Source organism: Muscardinus avellanarius, assembly GCF_963383645.1.
Source record: "Muscardinus avellanarius genome assembly, chromosome: X".
Taxonomy (NCBI): Eukaryota; Metazoa; Chordata; class Mammalia; order Rodentia; family Gliridae; genus Muscardinus; species Muscardinus avellanarius.
This window is the reverse complement of record NC_137792.1, coordinates 49,436,497-49,456,351: the sequence shown is the minus strand read 5'-3', so window position 1 is coordinate 49,456,351 and position 19,855 is coordinate 49,436,497. Positions and strand designations below refer to the sequence as shown.

At 37.3% G+C, this 19,855-nt stretch overlaps 1 protein-coding gene across 1 annotated transcript in view; it reads left to right on the top strand.

Annotated features, from left to right (window-relative positions):
• LOC308278889 (vascular endothelial growth factor receptor kdr-like) overlaps positions 1-19,855 on the top strand; it is a gene marked incomplete at both ends in the record, with an annotated part of 257,546 nt that overhangs the window by 25,795 nt on the left and 211,896 nt on the right. The window lies entirely within an intron of this gene.

The window sequence follows — 19,855 nt, the reverse complement described above, 5'->3', positions numbered from 1 at the left end:
TCATGGTCACATAATGCCTGCTAGATGCCTATCAGCAAACACAAATGCCTTGTACATTACTACCATTCTTATTACTTAACTCAGTTATAAATTCAAATAACACGCTAATGCAAATACTGATTGGAATGTAAATGGTCTAAAACCTGTCTGCAAAGAGTCTTGGAATGTAGGTTTTTTTTTTTCATTTTCTAGTCTCTGCATTAAACAAAGGCTCTACTCTCCCCAGGCCTCTCCAAGGACCACTGCATATAACCCACCTCCTCTTTCCCTCTCTTTCGACCCCTAGTTTCTGTCAAAATTAGATTCCGTTTCCACCTTGTATGATACATAACATAACATAAAAATAACCATTTCAGAATGTATAGTAGTGCTAGGCACAGGGTGCATTTCTGTCCCCAAAGCAACACAATATATCACTCTATAGACCACAGATCTCTTGGGTAGGCTACTTAAGATCCTACAGTTATGGACAGCTTTTTCCTTTTGTTTCAAGCAGATTTTTTTTAGGAACAATGGTATTGTGTATGATAGGCAAACATGTCACCACTGAGCTCTATCACTATCCCTGATTGATACTTTTAAAAGTTTGTAAAGAATTTTCATATCCATTTAATCTTCATGAGAATTGTAGGATGTAGATGTTATTACAGATTAGGAGATGGAGGGTTCAAGGACGTTAAAATCTTATACAGGGCTATATACAACTGATCAAAAGGAAATACCACTTTTTAAAGAGGACTGTTGTAGTAAAGATACATTGAGAAATGATAATGGAAATTATTTGTAAATATTAAAGCATAATTAATATATGAGATATTAGAATTATCAGTGCATATATTAATCAGATATTTGGAATGAGAGACTTAAGGTAACTAGCTGGAGCTGGGAGTGGAGAACACTGCATATAGTGCACAAGGGGAAATACATTTATTGCTTTATGAGAACTGGGTGGTGCAGCAGCCGGTTCAACCCTGGGCTGTTTTGATATTTTTATTGGTGCACTCTTTTTAATAAATTCTGCTACTGCCCCTAGTGCCAGTCTGTCCCTGACTCATGGAGATGTTTGCCATTCTACATGAGATTCACATTTTGTTCTGAAATCAGGAACTGGGCAACATATGCACATAAATATTTGTGCAAGTAAGGGTTAATAAAGGCCTCATATTCCCTTTCCTCAGTTTTCTTTTGTATTATCCTATTTTAGTGATAAGTATTTGAGATATCATTATTTCTATATCCTTGCCAGGAAATGTTTACTGAAAACCAGGCAATTCACTCACACACTTTTTAATTGGGCATCTACTATATGCATTTGTTTTGTGAGACAGATAATTTATTACTCAAAATTATATATGAATTTTGTAAATTAGTTAAAAAGGAGAAAAAATTATATGGGAAAAAGAACCAGAGGGCATGTCAAGGACACATAATTATATGCTAGTATATGTTGAATAATGTTCAAAAGGTTAAAAAGATGCAAGTTCTTCCATCTTTTTATTTATTTTTAATTTTTTATTGGTGCATTGTTGTCATACATCTTAATGGGATAAAAGATGATGGAGACATACATGTACACTTCACCCAGTTAGCCCTTACCCAATTCCCACCCCATTCTCTCCCCCTCTCTCCTTCTCATGCTTGGCTTAGTGATATGTTTAAGTACATCATGTGCTTTAGTTTCCCTCTTCCCTCCTCCCATCCCCTCAGTTAGGCCACCTTATCTGCTTCTCTATAGGATCGCCTTCCTCATATAGAGTTCTTCCTGTTACCCATTTCTCCCTAGCTTTTGCATATTAGGGAAAACATTCTATTTTTTGTGACTTACTAATCTCACTTAGTATAATGTCCTCCAGTTACATCCATTTCCCTGTAAATGATTTGTGTTTTTCTTATTCTAAGGTGTTTCCATAATTTCATTTCAAAACTGGAAATGCACAGAAAAAGGCCTGTATACCAATTCTATTCGTGAATAGAAATGGGAAAAATATTGGGTGGCTTTATTTGGGAGAGACTAAGAAGTATTACAACTTAAGAAAAATTCAGAAGGCAACATAAGCAGGATATAATTGTACTCTGTGGTTGTAAATAAATGCAACTAAGGCCAGCAGGAAGGAAATGAGTGATACCCACACTCATCATTTTAGGAACAAACAACATCCATCTAGTTGGCCTTGAGTTGTGTCTATATTGTATGATGGGTGGGATTAAAATATAGCAAGAAAAAAAAGAAAAGAAAAGAAGCATGTTGATGGAATGTGTGGCTTCCTGGCTGACTAAAGTGATAAGCACACAGAGAGTAATCATGGGAGACCACATTAGAAAGGTAGACTACGGCCACATGTGGGTCACATTAAGTTCTTTTATCAACTTGTCTTCTGGTTGATCCACGTGATTTTGGAATGTGGAATTTGGAAGAGAAGATTAGAAACACAGACTAGTCAGACACTTGTACAGAAGTTCTGGATGAGGTCATGGATTTGTTTTAACTTGGAAGAAGAGAGGAAATGAAGTGTTAAATTACTGGATGGAAAGAAAGAAGACCCAGTGAAGGAGATTTTTTCTCCCATATTCTGGGGTATGCTCTTCCTTCATGATTCATTGAGTATTTCAGCAGCCCTCTTCAGAATCTGGAAGGATCAATGAGATGACATTTCCTTTTAATAACAGCCAGTAACATGCTTTCATTGCCCTCTTTATTAAAACTAAATTCAAAATATAACATCCATCTGGGCGTGGTTGCGCATGCTTCTAATCTCAGTGTTTGGGAGGTTGAGACAGGAGATTCATGGTTGGCGGACAGCCTTAGATACTTAGAAAGGCTTTGCAACTCGGTGAGACCCTGTTTCAAAATAAAGAATAAAAAAACAGGTCTGGGTGTGTTGCTCGGAGGTAGACTGCCCCTGAGTTCCATCCCCAGTACTGCAAAAAAACCAAACCAAACCAAACCAAACCAAACCAAAACAAACAAACAAAAAAAAAAAAACAAGAAAAACCAACATCCCAAAACAATCAGAGAGAGCTTAATGAATGTGTAGTCTTGATTAGTCTTCAAAAATGAAATAAAAATACAGAAGAAAAGGTTTTTAGGAGGTCACATGTATTAGAGAGAAAGAAGTTCTTTTGCTTGTTTTGTAATATTGGCTACAGGTTGAGTTTTAAAGGCCATTCTTAAAGTCAAGCAGGATTTGGTGGCCATCTCAGAAAGGCCCTACTTGTTGCTAACTGAGGAGTGATGGAGCCTTGAAATCCCAGCAACACAAAGGAATTCTGTACATTATTCCTTTGTTTGGGGGAGGGAGGAGAAAGGATGTCATAGGATTTCCTTTTAAAGTAGTAAATAGATTGAAGGCCATTTGGCAACTTGGTAGTAACACATTCTACTCACCCCCACATCCTTCCAATCAACATCAACATGCTCCCAACAAAGGGAGGAAAAGACTTGAGGCAGGCCAATGCAGAAAGCTGACTATTTAAATAGTATATTTGGAACTTGATCTCTGGTTACCCTTTACATGATATTGGCACTGGTTCAATTTTTTTTTCCTGTGAGCTGATTGATTATGGACTAGGTCTTCATCTGCCTTCTTCCAATGTCCAGCATAGGCCTGAAACAGAATAGAGGCATGTTTAATTGAAAGGATATCTAAACTGTCTAGTTTTCCATGTCAACTGATATACATTTTGGGAGATTTCTAATCTTTTAGCACATTTGGAGGTAACTATGCCCAGAGATAGGTGCTGTGGAGGACATGGGAAAGGTAAAGATACAGTCTCTTAGTCTAAGAGTTTATAATCAAATTGAATAGATAAGCTTTCCATATTTTGTATTTTGCATAGCACTTAAGTATAATTTTATGTATTTATGTATTTACTTTTTTTTGCGAGTCTGGGGATAGAACTCAGGGGTATTCTACCTCCAAGCTACACCCCCTGCCCTATTTTTATTCTTTATTTTGAAACAGGGTCTCACTAAGTTACGGAGAGGCCTCACTAAGTAGCTGAGGCTGTCTGCAAACCACAATCCTTTGGTCTCAGCCTCCCGATTACAAGCGTGCGCCACCATGCCCAGCTTTATTTATTTTTATTTTATTTATTTATTTTTTGGTGGTACTGGGGTTCCTGGAAATGCTTCTACCTCTGGGCTACACTCCCAGACCTAATATATATATTTTATTTGGAAACAGGGTCTCTTAAGCCAAGGAAGCTGGCTTCGAACCTGTGTGATCCTCCTGTCTCCATCTCCCAAGCGCGGGGGATTACAAGCGTGCGCCACCACGCCTGGCTCCATGCCCGGCTTTATGCATTTACTTTTTTTAAAATGATGAAACTATGTATTAGGTTGTACTACATGATTTTTTTTTTTCGGTACTGGGGATGAAACCCTAGGACATTTTACCTCTTAATTATACTCCCAGCCCCATTTTATATTCTTTATTTTGAAACAGGGTCTCAGTTGCAGAGGGCTTCACTAAATAGCTGAGGCTGTCCACAAACCATGATCCTCTTGTCTCAGCTTCTCAAGTACTAGATTATAAGTGTGTGCCACCATGCCCGGCTACTACAAGATATTTTAAAGTTTTATTTATTGTGGCATAACTAAATCAGACCAATTAACACATCCATTATCTTATATACTGAGAATTTTTTTTCCCGTTTCGCTACTGAGCATCAAATCCAGGGGCATTCTACCTTTGAGCTATACCCCCAGCCTTATTTTTTTATTCCTTACTTTGAAACAGGGTCTCACAAAGTTTCTGAGGCTGGCCGCAAGCCTGGGATTCTCCTGTCTCAGCCTCCCAAGTACTGGGATTACAAATGTGGGCCACCACGATTGTCACTTACAATGTTTTGTAGTGAGAATACTTTGAAAACTACTCTTAGTTGTTTCAGTTGGACATGGTGGTGCTTGCTTGTAATCCTAGCACTTGGGAGGTTGAGGCTAGAGGATCAAAGGTTTGCAGCCAGCCTCAGCATTTTTTGGGGCTCTCTGTAACTTAGTGAGACCCTGTGTTAAATAAAAGAATAAAAAAATGTCGGGTGTGGTGGCGCACGCCTGTAATCCCCGCGCTTGGGAGGTAGAGACAGGAGGATCACGCAGGTTCGAAGCCAGCCGCGCGCGCTGGCTTAGGAGACCCTGTTTCCAAATAAAAATGTAAAAATAGGTCTGGGAGTGTAGCCCGGAGGTAGAAGGGCTTCCAGGAACCACAGTACCACACACACACACACACACACACACGCACACACACACACACACACACACGAATAAAAATTAGGGCAGGGGGTTGAAGCATAGAGGTAGAACGCCCCTGTATTTCAAACTCAGTATCGCAAAAAGAAAAAGAAAATGGGGCTGGGGGTGTATGTAGTTCAGAGATAGAATGCCTCAGGGTTTAATCCCTAGTACCACACAAAACCCCCTAAAACAAACTAAAAAAAATTACTATTTTTTGTGGAACAAGGGATTGAACCCAGGGTATTTCTACGTCTGATCTACCTCCTACCCCTATTTTTAATTTTTGAAGCAAGGCCTCACTAAGTAACTGCGGCTGCCATGAACCTGTGATCCTCCTGTCTCAGCCTTCCAGGTACTGGGACTACAAGTGTGTACCACCATGCCCGGCTAAAACATTATTCTTAACAATTTTCCAGTATGCAATATATTGTTTATGTCACTGGGCTTTGGTTTTCTCAGTTCAGATCTTTCCAAAAGAAATATTTTTGTTGAAAGATACAGATAAGGTAAGCAGAAAGGATTTATTCAGCAAACTGAGTGGGTCCTGATAGAGGAGACTGAGTTTAAAGGGTGAGAGTACAGTATACTCCAAAGAGTTGTGGAGCAGGTAGTCCCACATGTGCAGTGGAAACTGTAATGATGTCTTCCATGTGGCAAGTTTTTATATTTGGGCTGGCAACCTCCCTCCTCGTGTATTATGTATTTGAGGTGGTTATTGCTCTTTTGTGCCAGTTTAGTGTAGCTGCACTGATTTCAAAGTTGGAATGTCCTTTAGGTCATCAACACCTGGCTTCCTTTAGATTTGAGAAGGTAATATCTGGCCATGAAGGAAGTGGTTTATGGGTAGGGTTCTTTGTCACCTGAGGTAAAATGATTTCTCATCATTGTCAGTGGAGTAAGCCTTCATCCCTCCCCCTCCCATTGTTCAAACATTGTTAACAAAAATCACCATATTATGTAATAGATTTCTTGAAATGATTATTTCTCTCTAACTGAAATTTTGTATCATTTGAACTCTATATTCCTTCATTCACCCCTCCATATTCCTTCATTCACCCCAGACCCTGGTAACGATTTTATTCTCTACTTCTATTAATTTTGGCTTTATTATGTTTCATATAGATGTGAAATCATGAAGCATTTGTCTTTCTCTGGATTTTTTTCAATCAGCACAGTATACTTCCGGTTCATATTGTTGTTGGAAATGATAGGATTTCCTTTTAAAAGACCAATTGGAGCTGGATGCAGTGGCGCATGCTTGTAATCCCAGTGCTTGGGAGGCTGAGACAGGAGGATTGCACAGGTTCGAAGCCAGCCTCAGCTTGTTAGTGAGGCTCTCAGTAACTTAGTGAGACCCTGCTTCCAAATAAAGTATAAAATAGGTCTGGGAGTATCCTGGGTTCCAACTCCAGTACCACCAAAAAAAAAAAAAAAAAAAGACTGATTGGTATTGTATTGAGTGTAGATGCCACATTTGCTTTATTCATTCATCTGATGGGAAATTAGGTTGATTCCATAATAGTGGAATAGTGGTGCCATGCACATGGGAGTGCAGATATCCTTTTGACATACTGATTTTATTTCCTTTTTAATATATACCCAAAAGTGGAAGCTCTGAATTATATGGTGGTTCTACTTTAAATTTTTTTTGAAGAAATTTCCTACTATTTTCAATAATGACTGTACTAATTTACATTCCCACCAACAGTGTAAAAGGGTTCTCTTATATCCACATCACCACAAACACTTTTATCTTTTTGAAAATAGGCATTCTAACAGTTTTGAGGCATTACCTCATTGTAGTTTGGATTTGCATTTCCATGATAGTGATTATGAACACATTTTTTTATAACTGTGGGCAATTTCATATCTTCTGCCTTTGCAGTTTTTTTGCACTGTTAAAAAGTCTGGTTATTTGTTTCCTTGATAATGAATGGTTTGATTTTCTTAAATATTACTACTTATCAGATATATGGTCTGTAAATATTATTTTTCCATTTCACCGATTATCTCTTCACGCTATTGATTGTTTCCTTTTCCTGTGCAGGTTTTTAGTTTGACATGTTCCCATTCACCTATTATTTTTTTGGCCTGTGCCTTTGGATCACTTACAAAAAGTTTTGCCAAAATCATAAAAAGGACTAGGGGTATAGCTCATAGGTAGACTGTACCTGGGATAATCTTAGTATACTTCCTGTCCCCAATTCTTGCCAAAGCCAATGTCAGAAAGATTTTTTCTCTATTTTTCTTTAAAAATTATATAAGCCGGGCGTGGTGGCGCATGCTTGTAATCCCCACGCTTGGGAGGCTGAGACAAGAAGATCGCGCAAGTTCGAAGCCAGCCTCAGCTGGCATAAGAGACCCTGTTTCCAAATAAATAATATAAAATAGGTCTGGGAGTATAGCCCGGAGGTAGAAGGCCCCTGGGTTCCATCCCCAGTACCACCACCAAAACAAACAAACAAAAAAAGAATTATATAGTTTAGGTCTTAGATTTATGTCCTTAATGCATTTTGAATGAATTTTTTTGTCAATAGTGTGATAAAAAGGTCCAATTGCATTGTTTTGCATATGAATATCCAGTTCTCCCTCACACCATTTATTAAAGAGACTGTTTCCTCATTGTTGTTCTTGGCATTTGTAAAAAAATAGTTGACTGTAAATGCGTGGATTTATGGGTATTTATTCTATTCCCCTGGACAATAACTCGGTTTTGTGCTGGTATCATGCTGTTTTGATTCCTATGACCCTATAATAAATAGATCAGGTACCATGAAATTTCCAACTGTGTTTTTTGTTTTTTAACTTTTTATTGAAGTCATTTTTTTTTGTTTGTTTTTTGTAGTACTGGAGATGGAACCCAGGGACATTCTACCTCTGAGCCACATCCCCAGCCCTATTATTATTATTTTTTTTTGTGTGTGTGTGTGTGTGTGTGAGTCTGGGGATGAAACCCAGGGGCATTCGACCTCTGAGTTACACCCCCTGCCCTGTCTTTTATTCTTTATTTTGAAACAGACTCTCACTAAGTTACCGAGTGCCTCACTAAGTAGCTGAGGCTGTCCATGAACCACAATCCTCCTGTCTCAGTCTCCCAAGTGCTGGGATTACAAGTGTGCACCATCATGCCCAGCTGAAGTCATACATCTTAGTGGAGTACAAGATGGTAGAGGTACATATGCCCTTACCCTATTCCCACCCTATACTCTCCCCCCTCCCCCCTTCTAATGTTTGGCTTAGTGATCAAATTTTCCTTGTTAGTCTTATGGTTCCAAATGATTTTTAGATCTTTCTTTTTACTTCTGTGAAAAATGTCATTGAAACTTTGTTAGGAATTGCATTGATTTAAAAAAATTTTATTGGTGCATTGTAATCATACATCTTGTTGAAGTTCAGGGTGATAGAGGTATACATGCCCACAGTACTCATTAAGCCCTTCTCCAGTTTCCACTCCATTCCCCTCCCTTCCCCAAAAGTGATTTGCTTTGATAAATTTGTGTATGTGTATCATATCCATTGAATTGTATTAAATTGATAGATTGCTCTTAGTATGGACTGTTAGAAATATTAGTTATTCCAAACCATAGATACCTATTTTTTTCAGCACCATTTGTTGAATAGACTCTTTTTTTCTCAACATGTTTCTGGCATCTTTGTCAAGTAGCAGTGGGTTGTCACTTTGGAATTTTCTCTGTATCTTCTATTTTATTGGTCTCTGAGTCTGCTTTTAGGCCAGTGCAATAATATTTTTGTTACTGTACCTCTGTAGTATAATTTGAAATCAGATATTGTGATGCTTCCATCATTGTTCTTATTGCTCAGTATTTTTCTGGATATTGTGTATCTTTTGTTTTTCCAAATGAATCTTGGGAATCTCTTTTTCTAGTTCTGTTTAGAATGAATTTGATATTATGATAAGGATTGTATTGAATCTGCAGATCACTTTTGGAAATATGGCCATTTTTACAATATTTATTTTGTCTATCCAAGAACATGGGAGTTTGTTATGCTTTCTACTATCTTCTTCAGGTTCTTTCTTTAGTGTTCTTAAATTTTCAGTGCTGAAGTCTTTACCTTTTTTGTTAGATTTATTTCTGTATATTTTTTCTTTTGAGACTATTGTGAATGTAATTTTTTCTGAATTTTTACAAGGGGATTCATTAATGGTGTGTGTGCAGAATTATTGATTGTTGTATGTTGATTGTTTATCCTGCTACTTTGCTGAATTTAAAAAAAATCAGCTGTAGAAGTCTTCTGGTTGAGTATTTCATGTTTTCTATATATAGAATCATGTCATCTTCAAACAGATAATTTCTGTTTCCAAATAGATATGACAAAAAGTACTATATTGAATAGAAATGGTGATAATGTATATCCTTGTCTCATTCCTGATTATATAGTACATGATTTAAATTTCTTCCTGTTCAGTATGATACTGCGTTTGGATTTGTATGTAGCCTTTATGATGTTGGGGTAAATTATTTCCATCCCTAATTTCTTCAGTATTTTAAATATCAGGGGATGCTAAGTTTTGTCATTGCTTTTTCTACATCTGTTGAGATGACCATACAATTTTTTGTCATACTGGAAATTGAACCCAGGGTTCGAGCTACACCACCAGACATTTATTTATTTATTTATTTATTTATTTATTTATTTATTTACTTTTTGCGGATCTGGGGATGGAATTCAGGGGTATTTGACCTCCGAGCTATACCCCTTCCCCTATTTTTTATTCTTTATTTTGAAACAGGGTCTCACTAAGTTGTGGAGAGCCTCACTAAGTAGCTGAGGCTGGCCGTGAACTGTGATCCTTCAGTCTCAGCTTCTCAAGTACTGGGAATACAAGTATGTGCCACCATGCCCGGCTCTTATTTTTATTTTGAAACAGTTTCTTGATAAGTTGCTGAGGGGGCGACCGAGAAAAGCGGGGCTTAAGAGCCCCGCTAACAACCAATCTCCATTACCACAAAATCAGCGCCTTTCATAGCCAGAAAACACCATCACCAGAGAAACAAAAAAAGCACCAGGCTCCAGAAGAAAGCGGACTGAGAACAGAGCTCAGAGCCACAGAGGAGATAACCAGCCTCACGCCCGAGGACACGGCAGCAGCGCCATACTGCCGGCGGCAGCGGCGAGTTCATCGGACGGCTACAGCAAGCCAAGGTGAGCCGCTGCGGAACAGCCAGGCAGAATTTCTCGCCGCAGGTAAAATCTAAAGCTCCCAGTGACTGAGCTCAGCACACGCCACAGGGATTCAGAGTGGAAATCAAAACCAAGAAGAAATACGCCAGCCTCACAGCTGAGGGCGTAGCAGCGGCGCCATATTGCCACCGGCGGCAGCAGCAGAGAATTCAACGAGACCAGTACAGCTACATCTGCGTACTCAAGAAGAGTGAGTCAAATTGCGGGCCACAGAGGAGAAATCCCAGTACTGTACTCCCTGGGACTTGACCCAGTGGGGGAGGGGCGGTGGCAGAGATATCACACCATAGGAGAACGTGCAACCTGGCACCTCCCTCTGCTTTAGAGGTCTAAAGCAGCCTCTATCTACTCTCTGGGTCTGAGACTCTGTGATACAACCCAGTAAAGGAGTAGTGGGGTCTGAGATACTACTGACTCGAGATCCAGAGCACCTTAAGTGAAGTCATAGTGACCCAAGGGAAGAACCCAGAGAAGGCACAAACTTCCGAAATCATGGGAAAGAGGAATAATACTGGAGCAATGAATGCCCACAACCCCACAACATCAGAACCCGATAAAACAGAAAATCAGAGATTTCTAGAAGATCAAATCAGGAAAATAACTGTAGAAATAATAGAGGTGCTTCGAAAAGAACTCAGAGAGAGCCAAAAAGAGATAAAGGATGCAATTAATGAAGTAAAGGCCTCAATTCAAAGCACAAACAACCGATTAGAACACATGGAAAACAGAATCTCGCTCTTAGAAGATGATAATTCCAAAAATGAACACATAGTTTCTAATCTAGGAAAAAATATCCGACAGCAGGAATCTGATATTGAAGAAATATGGGCCCATTTTAAGAGAGCTAACCTAAGAATAATTGGAATAGAGGAGGGAAAAGAAAGTGAAACCAAAGGGATCAACAATCTTCAAGGAAGTAATAGCAGAAAATTTTCCAAACATAGAACAAGAGGTTGATACACAGGTCCAGGAAAGTTATAGAACTCCCTTTAGACAGGATCCGAGAAGAGGATCCCCACGCCATATAATTGTCAAAATGACCAATGTGGAAGCCAAGCAGAGAATCTTAAAGGCAACAAAAACAAAGGGCCAAGTGACATTCAGAGGCAAACCAATTAGAATCACTCCAGACTTCCCAAACCAAGTCATGAGAGCCAGAAGGGCTTGGAGTAACATATTCCAAACTCTGAAAGAAAACAACTTCCAGCCAAAAATTTCCTACCCAGCAAAACTTTCTATCAAATTAGATGGAGAAATAAGAAGCTTCCATGACAAACAGAAACTGAAGGAATTTATGTCTTCAAATCCAGCACTAGAGAAAATACTCAAAGAGATTAACTACAAAGAAGAAATAGGTAACACACACCAGAACCAGAGAAACAAGAGTTTTCATCCAATAGTCAACTAAGATTGGTTATCTGTGGAGATTCATTATTTATGTTAGTCTTTTACCTATCTCTAAATGGTATTGTTTGCCGTTATTGTTGTTAATTTTTAGGATTTCTAGTTGAAATATTAATATACCTTCAGATATAGCATTTGGAAATATTTTATCCCATTCTATTAGTAACTGTTAACTCTGTTTACATTGTCTTTGGATATACAATATTTTTTTATTTTTTAGGGAGTTTGTATACTCTTCTGTTGCCTGTGCCATTGAAATCATATCGAAGAAATCACTGCCAATTTCAGTGTTGTGAGGTTTTATGACCCAGATTTTCTTCTAAAAGTTTATAGTCTTAAGATTTTTATTTAGGTCTTTTATCTAATTTGAGTTAATATTTGTGTATGGGATTAGTTAAGGGTCCAACTTTATTCTTTTCCATGTAATTATTATGTTTCAACAATATTTAGTTAAAAGATTATTATTTCTACCACCAAATGTTCGTGGAAACCTTGTCAAAAATAACTTGACAATATAGGGAAGAATTTAGCTCTAGGCTTTTATTTAACTCCAATGGTTTATATATCTGCCTTTAGAATAGTACTACACTGTTTCAATTATTGTAGCTTTATATGGTTTGAAATCAGAAAATATATATCTTCTAGCTTTGTTCTTTTTCAAGATCGTTTTGGGTATCTGGAGTCCATATTCCATATTAGGATAGATTTTTTTTTCTGAAAAATAAATATATAAATATATGATATTTTCACCTAAAAAAATAGAAAAAAATATTCTCTGGTAAGAAAGAAAGTAAAAAGAAATATTGAAATGTTATCTTTAAGTCATCAAAAGCTTGGTACCAGACAAATGAAACTGTTATGTGAGATTATCATTTTTAATTTTGGATAAATTGCTATAATACTAGATGTCAACCACTAAGCCAAGCATGGGAAGGAGAGATGGGGAGAGAATGGGGTGGGGATCGGGTGGGGGCTGACTGGGCGATGTGTGCATGTATGTCTACAAAAGTTTGTATCCCACTATGATGTATGAATACAGTGCACCAATAAAAATAAAAATTAAAAAAAATAAGTTGCTGACGGCCTCTCACTAAGTTGCTGAGGCTATTCTCAAGCCTGTCATCCTCCTATTTCAACCTTCCAAGTACTGGAATTGCTGGAATGCACCACCAACCTTGACAGTCCTGTGATTTTTGTCCTTAGTTCTATTTATATAATGAATTATATTTACTTATTTTTGTATGTTGAACCAAACTTGTGTTTCTGGAATAAAACCGATTTAGTCATGATATACAATTTTCTTGATGCAAACTTGAATGCAGATGATAATATTTAATTGAGGATTTATGCATCTATATTTTTCATGGATATTGGTCTGTAGTTTTTTTCTCTTGATGTACCCTTATTCAATTTTGAACTAGGGTGATACTGGTTTCATAGAATAAATTAGTATTTGTATTCATTTGTATTTTATAGAATAATTTGAGGAGCATTAGAAATAGTTCCTTTGAATGATCTTGTGCCATTCAGCTGGGAATCCATCGGTTTCTAGGGTTTACTTTGTTGGAAGACTATATTACTGCTTCAATCTTGTTGCTTGTTATTGGTAATTTTTCTATATAGTCTTGGTTCAGTTTAGGTTCAGTTTAGCTAGTCTATATACTTGGTTCAGTATATATGTCTAGAAATGTTCAATTCTAGATTTTCCAATTTTGGACAATATACATTTTCAAAATAGTATTTAATGATCTTCTGTGTTTCTAATCTATTTATGATATATCTTATTTTAACCTTTAATTTTATTAAATTTTAGGTCTTTTCTATATTTCTTTTTGTTAGCGAGGTTAAAGGTTTATCATTCTTGTTTATATTTTCACAAAACCAGTTATTTGTCATATTGATCCTTTGAATTGCCTTTATTGTTCTATATTTCATTAAATTCAGTTCACTCTTAACTATTCCTTGCCTTTTATTGGGTTTAGAGCATATTTTGTAACATAAAATGCATCATTAAGTTGTGTATTTTGGATCTGTTTTATTTATATGAGCAATCAATACCATAAACCTTACTCTTATACCCTTTGTCATGTCCCAGTGATTTTGGTGTTTGTATCTCTATTTTCATTTAATTCCAGGAATTTTAAAATTACTTCCCTTATTTAATCTATGATTCACTCCTTGTTGAGAGATGTGTTTTTCAATCTACATGGATTCATGTAATTCGTATACTATTTTGTTTTTGCATTTTATTTTTTCATTATGATTTGAAAATATACAAGAGATTATATCATTTAATCCTTTTTCTGCTAATACTTACTTTCTGGCCTAGAATATGGTCTATTTTGGAGAAGATTTCATGAACAACTAAGAAGAATATGAATGTAGATATTTTGGGAGGAAATATTCTATAAATGTCTGTTAGATCAATTTGTAGTATTTTTAGGTCTGAAAAGCTTTTTGTGAGTTTTTGTCTATATGACCTACTAGTGAGAGGCATGTTGAAGTCTCTCAGTATTGTTGTATTAGGGTCTATCTGAATGTTTATATTAAGTATGTAAGTGTATCGATATTTGGGGCATAAATATTTACTATTATTATATCTTCTTGTTGAATTTATTCATTTACTGATGCGAAGTTTAAAGTTTGTGTTGTTAGAAATGAAAGTAGGTACCCGGGCATGGTGGTGCACACTTGTAATCCCAGCATTTGGGAGGCTGAGACAAGAGGATTGTGGTTCACAGCCAGTCTCAGCCACTTAGTGAGGCCCTTTGCAACTCAATGAGATCCTGTTTCAAAATAAAGAATAAAAAATATGGCTGGGGGTTTAGGTTGGAGGTAGAATGCACCTGGCTTCCATCATCCTCTGTACAGCCAAAAAAAAAAAAGAAAGATAAAGTAGGTGATCCTGTTTGTTTTGTTCCCTATTTGCATGGAATGCCTTCGTTTGTTGTTCCAATTAAAGGACATAGACACAGTGGTAGAGCTCATTAAAACTATTTGGCATCATTTTGTGGCTTTTTAAACTTTTCTTTTTTATCTTATTTATCTTTTTTATCTTTTTTATCTTTTTATCTTTTATCTTATTTATCTTTTATCTTATTTATCTTATTTATCTTTTTTATCTTATTTTAATACCTTTTAAAGTTTCTTTTCTTAGTTCTTTATATATTCTAAGTTTCTAAGTATTTGTCCTCTATCAGAGGAGTTATCTGGTGAAGATTTTCTGTGGACTTTTCTTTCTTCAGAATCTTGTTTCCTTTGCTGTGCAGAAGATTTTTAACTTGATGCTATCTGGTTTATTGATTTTTCCCTTTTATTTCCTGAGCTTTGGAGTGTCTTATTGTAGAAATCTCTACTATTGTCTATAGGCTGGAGAATTGTTTCTATGTTCACTTGTAGCAGTTGCAAAGTTTCTGGTCTAATTTTTTAGATTTTCGATCCATCTAGCTCCAGTTAGAATGACAATCATTGATAATACAAACAATAATAAATGCTGGCAAGAATTTGGGAAAATAGGAACATAGGAACACATATACTATTAGGATTGTAAGTTAATACAGCCACTATGGAAATCAGTACAGAGGTACCTCAAAAGACCAGGAACCACCATAAGATCCAGCCATATCACTCTTTGCTATCTTTCTAAAAGAATTAAAATTAGAATACCAGAGTATTACTCTGGAATAGAATACCAGAGTATTCTATTCTAAAATATTCTAAAATATTCTAAATATTCTAAATATTCTAAAATATTCTAAAATATTCTAAAAATAGAATACCAGAGTATTCTACATGCATATTCATGTTTATTGCAGGATAATTCGTAAGAGCCAAATTATGGAACCAAACTAGATGTCTCTCAACAAATGAATGCAAAAAGAAAATGTAGTATATACACACAATAAAATTTTATTGAGTCATGAAGAAGAAAAAAAGTATGTCATTTGCAAGAAAATGGATAGAACCAGAGAATATTATGCTAAGTGAGTTCAGCAGTCTCAGAAAGTCAAGGGTCATATGTTTTCTCTCATATGTGGAAGATAGAGAGAAAATAGGCAAAAAAAGGGACTTCAGATAAAACGGGAAGAAAGACTAGTTGGATGACAGAGTGGTATTTGAAAAGGAAGGTAGGGTGGGAGAAAAGGAGGAAGCAAACAGTTCAAGTAATGTTATGTCTGTATATTAAGGTATCATAACCAATCTCAGTAACATGTATTGGGAAGAGGAAGGGAGCGGAGTGTGGGATGTGGAAGGAAACGTACCAAGTGTGTGTGCATGCATGTTTATATCCCTTTGAACCTTACTATGATGTATAATTACAATGCACCAATAAAAGTATGTAAAATAGAAAGAAAATAGGAGCAGGGTAACATAAACACTTGTTACTGAAGTATTGATGTTTTATGATAATATATTAACATTTAATGCACAAATGTATTTTTTAATTTTATTGTTTTTGGGGTTCCTGGAAACCTTTCTACCTCCGGCTTATACTCCCAGACTTATTTTATATTTTTATTTGGAAACAGAGTCTCTTAAGCCAGTGAGGCTGGCTTTGAACCCGCGCAATCCCCCTGTCTTCACCTCCCAAGTGCTAGGATTACAAGAGTGCGTCACCATGCCCGGCCAAATGTATTTTTAATATATATCTTTTAATTTTTTTCTTCAGATATATGTGATAGTTTCTGTTCTTATCCCCTTATATATGAGACAGTTGTAACACAAGTAATAAATTATGGAACTAAATCACAAACCCAGGTTATCTGCCTTCACACATCTGTGTTCTTAACCACTTTATGAGGAATAATGGATTATTGTAACTCTTCGAAGATATACTATTAACTCAGTGAGGATTCAATGAACACCATTTCTTCAGTGACCTTTATGGAATGGATTAATCCCTTTCTAGTCTCACATACTATTTTTATACCCTTGGTAGCACTTTATTTTATTTTATTTTTGCGGTACTGGGGATTGAATCCAAGGGCATTCTACCTCAGAGCTACCCCAGCCCTATTATTTTATTTTATTTTATTTTATTTTATTTTATTTTATTTTTGCAATACTGGGGGTGAAGCCCAGGGGCATTCTATCTCCAAGCGATACCCCCAGCCCTATTTTTAACTCTATTGTGAAAGGTCTCACTGAGTTGCAAAGGTCCTCACTAAGTACCTGAGGCTATCTGCAAACCCAAATGCTGGGATTACAAGCCTGCATCACCATACCCGGATCTTGGTAGCACGTTAATTTAATACAATCATTATTTTACACAACACATTTTTTACTAAAAGTTTTTTAAATTTTGTATAAAATTTTCAAATAAGTGATGGGATAACTTAGGTTCTGACATACTGCTGGCTGGAGAAAGTATGAATGGTTGAAGATCTAACTAACTGAAGTATTTACCTCAAGGTAACAAATATGGAAAAACAAAAAGAAATATGGAAAAACAAAAAAAAGCAAAGCAAATGAATGAGCAGGGCTTTTCAGATTCTGAGGTTCCCACTTAATGGTGCTTATCTACTCTCTGTCAGGGAAAATAATATCTACTTTCAAGAAGTGTCAGGGAAAACACAATGACAGTATATAAAAGCCCTGTGCAGGTCAGAAAGCCTCAGATGGTCACTGCTGTCCCTACAATCCTCCTAGAATCCCTAAGTGCAGACATGTGATATGGGGCAAAACCTAACAGGGAAAACTAAGATTCTGTAACAAGTTTCAAGAGAAAACATACTCAGCTCATGTCTGCTCCATATTTATGATAAAGTTCATCAAGGCTAAGTTTATGATCATCCATAGAAACTTCTTTTTTTGAGTTAATCCATATCCCTTTCTTTCTTGGCCTTTTTGCCTTTTTTTTGTCAATGGGCTCTGAAACAGCTGGGTTTGTATTTATCTTGTCCAATCTCCATCCCCATGGTGGTGGTGCTTGCAGCCTGGTGCCTGGCGCCTGGTGCCTGGTGCCTGGTGCCTGGTACTATTGCTGGAGAAGAGAGGAAGAAGAGGAAGGCAGTTGAGCCTGGGGGCTAAGTGGCATGCAAGGATTGCCTTGGGGGAGGAGGGAGAAAGGGAGGGAGGGAGGGCTGGCTGCTCCAGCTGACACCTTTGTCACTGTTGTTGTCGCTGCAGCTGCTGCTCCAGGGCTGCTCCTGCTTCTGGTACCACACATGCACCTCCGCCTGCTGCTGCTCTGAGCCCCAGACCCTGCCACAGCTTGAACCCACCAATACATTTTTTTTGAGGTACTGGGGATGGAACTCAGGGACATTCTACCTCTGAGCTACACCTCCAGCCTTATTTTTCATTCTTTATTTTGAAACAGGGTCTCACTGAATTGCAAAGGGTTTTAATAAGTAGCTGAGGCTGTCGGCAAACTGCGATCCTCCTGTCTCAGCCTACCAAATGTTGGGATTAAAAATCTGCTTCTACCAGTAGACTGAAGGCAGGGACTGTGGAGATTCTTCTCTGGAACTTGGGAGGGAGAGACCTGAGGGGGAAACCGAACACCTACCTGATTGGCAGCTGCCCTGAACACCGACCCGGCAGTTGACTGATGACCAACTGTCCTGAAATGAAAGCAACAGCTACCTGCTGAGCAGCCGTACTGAAATGTAATTGCCTGATGAGCAACTACCCTGAAATGAATGCACGGACAATTGCCTGATGAGCAACTGACAAAGTTTATTCTCTAAAACCAAGATTTTATACCCTTCTCCAGTGAAATTAATCATCAGATCCCAGTAGAAAAGTGCAAACACCAAAGAACAATAGTGGGGTATTAAGTGAAGGACATGTAAATCACCAATCATAAGCAAGACAAAAGGAAGACTTGTGACATCACAGGTCTTGTGATTAGCCCCATGATTACAGGTCTTGTTTTTAAGATCAGCCCCCTGGCTTGTAGGTGGGCCTTAGAGGGCAAATTCCGGAAGGACAATGGTCACACCCAGAGTTTGGGAGAATTTGACCTTTTGTGGAATCTCCTTTAACTCTTTTGGAACCTTTTGTTCCTCAGGCTTTGTCCATGTCCTCCGTCAAGGGACCATATCTGAAGCCTGTTACATTTATGATATCGCCTAGCCCAATTAATATTACATTGAGTTGGTCATGGGATAACCTCTTCTACATGGTCTGGAGTAGAGAGTACATGGTGAAGAATAAACCAGCATCACATATATCAAAGGACTTTTATCCCAAATATATAAAGAACTCTTAGAAATAAATGTGAATGGGGTGGGTGAGGGAATGGGGTGGGAGCTAGGGGAAGGCTCACCAAGTTCTTTGTGCATATATGTCTCTTATTACTCTGAACTTCATCATGATGTATGATTATAATGCACCAATTAAAAAAAGAGCCTACAAAAAGGAGCAAAAAATTTTGTACAGGCATTGCTCAAAAGAAGTTATATGGATGACCCAAAGCACATGATATTAATGTGCTGCATTATTAGTCATCAGGGGAATGCAAATTAAAACAACAATAAAATACTTATGCTCCTTAACTTGGTTAAAATCTAAGAGACTGCAATAGAGATTGTCAGCACGACTGAGTTGTGCTGCTTCCCTCTGCCACCATCTTCCTGGAAATGCCATTAAGATGTATGACTACAATGTACCAATAAAAGAAGAAAAAAGAATTTATAAGCTTAAGATGGTGTATAAAACTGATGGGCCATTTGTAATAAAATCTCTAAGCAAATTTAAAGAAAATCTGAGACTGAACACTCAATGATAGAACTCTTGCTTAGCATGTGGGAGGCCCTAGGTTTGATTTATAGCTCTTCCCTCAAAAAATCAATTGACCATTTAGAATGTTTGCAAGGATATTGGTTAACTGAAACTTCCATTCATTGATGGTGGGAACACAAAATGGCACAACCACTTTGGAAATAAAACATTTGTCAGGCTCTTAAAAGGCTAAATGTACACAATGTCCCAGTTATCACACTCCTACATGTTTATCCAAGATAAGTGATAACATATGTCCACAAAAATACTTGAACATGAATGTTA